Source organism: Heptranchias perlo, chromosome 24, assembly GCF_035084215.1.
Source record: "Heptranchias perlo isolate sHepPer1 chromosome 24, sHepPer1.hap1, whole genome shotgun sequence".
In the NCBI taxonomy this organism is placed as follows: Eukaryota; Metazoa; Chordata; class Chondrichthyes; order Hexanchiformes; family Hexanchidae; genus Heptranchias; species Heptranchias perlo.
The window spans coordinates 34,148,890-34,152,173 of record NC_090348.1 but is presented as its reverse complement, the minus strand read 5'-3'; the positions used below and the strand labels follow the sequence as shown (position 1 = coordinate 34,152,173).

Genomic DNA, 3,284 nt, shown 5'->3' with positions numbered 1-3,284 from the left:
CTATTTAAAAAGAAAACTTCAATTCACATAACTGAAGCAATTTAGTGAAAATCATACCACAGCACTTATGTCTAAACATTACAAATGATGATGCCATTCTTAAAATCCTATATATTCACTACCACTTAGTATATCAGTTGGCTCACAACGTAATTATAAATAGGTCAGTCTGTGCTAATTAACAATTGTAAGGAGTCGCACAACACCAGGTTATAGTCCAACAGCTTTATTTGGAATCACAAGCTTTCGGAGCTTTGCTCCTTCGTCAGGCGAAGGAGCAAAGCTCCGAAAGCTTGTGATTTCAAATAAAGCTGTTGGACTATAACCTGGTGTTGTGCGACTCCTTACAATTGTCCACCCCATGCCATCACCAGCATCTCCACATCATGGCTAATTAACAATAGGATGGTAGAAAGTGAACTGGATGAACATTGGGCTTTTTTTGGTCTCAATTCCTAAGTTCACTATAGGAGGTATTGACCTTTCCAACAAAAACAATTTTTACAACACCTTATAGTCTAACTCACATTTACACTTTCACTAATTGTTCTTACCACACCTATGTGAAGCATGGATTAATTTTAAGTAGCATTTTTCATTATCTGAATGAGGTTATCCTCCACATGCCACCTGGTATCAGGAAATACAATGTTAGCTTAAGGTGCTGCCTTTGACATTTTCACCCCTCTGTGCAACCCTTTGATCCCAAATCCTCTAACTTCCCTCAAAATGGTTTACATGTTTATTTTGATGATGTAAAATAAGATATAACATAAGGAATCCCAGAACAGATGTTAAATGCTGGTTACATATTTAGTATATGGATTGTAAAACTGCATTTTAAGTGATTTGCAGACATTTCAAACCCCATCCCCACTTTAATGACTTGTTCTTGCTGCAGTTAGTGTTTATAATAGGAATATGTGTGTCACAATCAGGATTTGGATTACAAGAGTCTGTGGTTTTGGTTGGACCTGTAAGGAGGGAAGGAGAATCTCAATCAACAAAAAGGTGATACGCAGCAACAACAGGACAGATTTTAAATTTTATTCCACAAGAGTATGGAAAAATTGTTCTTTAGAAATTAATTTGGGTGGTCTAATTTGTCTTTACAATGGTGCAAGCTTTGAAACTGAAAGGATGAAACGACAATGCACCCATTTTGAGTTAATCCTTGAACGCAATAAAGAGCTCAGCTCCTCAACTGTGACAGGAAAATATATTGTGGTTAAACACAGGGCCATTTTGGATAGTCTAACCATTAAATTACTAAATTACCTATGAGGATACTGGCAAAAATGGTGCTAATGTTACGTGTTTTAAATTTGTTCATGGCATAAAACCATATTTTTCATGTTGGGGAAGAAAATGATGTGTATTCACTATATTTTGCTGGGGAGGTTTAAAGTTGGGTTCTGGTTCACCTTATTTGTTTGAAGGTGCTCTTCTTTGCCTGCAAACCCCTGATGAAACAGATCCTGAAAATGATCATGTTTTGGAATAGAAAAGTTTTGGGTGCCTGAGAGATTGGATTTTCCTTTCTCCTTGGATTGAAGAATGCAATTCATTCTTGAGGGAACAGCAGGTAGAAGCCAGAGACAAGATAAAATAGGACAAAATAAAACAAGCCTTACCTTTTCTACTGAAACATGTGATATTTACAAAGCAATAGATGAAATGACACTGAAGAAAAAAATTCATCAACTAGTGGCTGCAGAGATAGTGGATGCGTTGGTTATGATCTTCCAAAATTCCCTAGATTCTAGAACAGTCCCAGTGGACTGGAAGGTCGCAAATGTAACCCCACTATTCAAGAAATGAGGGAGAGAGAAAACAGGGAACTTCAGGCCAATTAGCCTGACATCAGTCATTGGGAAAATGCTGGAATCCATTATTAAGGAAGTGGTAACAGGGCACTTAGAACATCTTAAATGATTAGGCAGAGTCAACATGGTTTTATGAAAGGGAAATAGTGTTTGACAAATTTATTAGAGTTTTTTGAGGATGTAACTAGCGGGGTAGATAAAGGAGAATCAGTGGATGTAGTATATTTGGATTTTCAAAAGGCATTCGATAAGGTGCCACATAAAAGGTTGAACGCAAGATAAGGGCTCATGGGGTTGGGGGTAACATTAGCATGGATAGAGAATTGGTTAACGGACAGAAAACAGATTAGGGATAAATGGGTTATTTTCAGGTTGGCAGGCTGTAACTACTGTGGTATCGCAAGGATTGGTGCTTGGGCCTCAGCTATTTACAATCTATAGTAATGACTTGGATGAAGGGACAGAGTGTAATGTACAATACAAAGCAAGGTGGGAAAGTAAGCTGTGAGGAGGACAGAGTCTGCAAAGGGATATAGACGGGTTAAGTGAGTGGGCGAGAAGGTGGCAGATGGAGTATAATGTGGGGAGACGTGAAGTTATGCACTTTGGTAGGAAGAATAGAAACAGAGTATTTTTTAAAATGGTGAGAAACTATTAAATGTTGGTGTCCAGAGACACTTGGGTGTCCTGGTACAAGAAAAACAAAAAGTTAGCATGTAGATATTCTAGGCAATTAGGAAAGCAAATGGCACGTTGGTCTTTATTGCAAGGGAGGTGGAGTACAAGAGTAAGTCTTACTACAATTGTACAGGGTTTTGCCGAGACCACACCTGGTGTACTGTGTACAGTTTTGGTCTCCTTATCTAAGGAACGATATACTTGCCTTAGAGGAGGTGCAACAAAGGTTCACCAGATTAATTCCTGGGATGAGAGGGATGTCCTGTGAGGAGAGGTTGAGTAGAATGGGCTTATACTCTCGAGTTTAGAAGAATAAGAGGTGATTTCATTGAAACGTGTAAGATTCTGAGAGGGCTCGACAGGGTAGATGCTGTGAGGTTGTTTCCCCTGGCTGGAGAGTCTAGAACTAGAGGGCATAGTCGCAGGATAAGGGGTCAGCCATTTAAGACTGAAATGAGGAAGAACTTCTTCACTCAGAGGGTTGTGAATCTTTGGAATTCTCTACCCCAGAGGGCTGTAGATGCTGAGTTGTTGAGTACATTCAAGGCTGAGATCGATAGATTTTGGACTCTAGGGGAAATCAAGAGATGTGGGGATCGGGCAGGAAAGTGGAGTTTAGGTTGAAGATCAGCCATGATCTGATTGAATGGCGGACAGGCTCGAGGGGCCGTATGGCCTACTCCTGCTCCTATTTCTTATGGTACTGAAGTTAAGTAATCCTGGACAGTAAGAGACAGATCACTAATTACTATAAAAGGATCTTACAAGTTGTTCTTATTG

The 3,284-nt window shown here is 39.4% G+C and overlaps 1 protein-coding gene across 3 annotated transcripts in view; it reads right to left on the bottom strand.

Moving 5' to 3' along the window:
* The window catches only part of dclre1c (DNA cross-link repair 1C, PSO2 homolog (S. cerevisiae)), a 31,542-nt gene that overhangs the window by 3,214 nt on the left and 25,044 nt on the right, over positions 1-3,284 (bottom strand). The window lies entirely within an intron of this gene.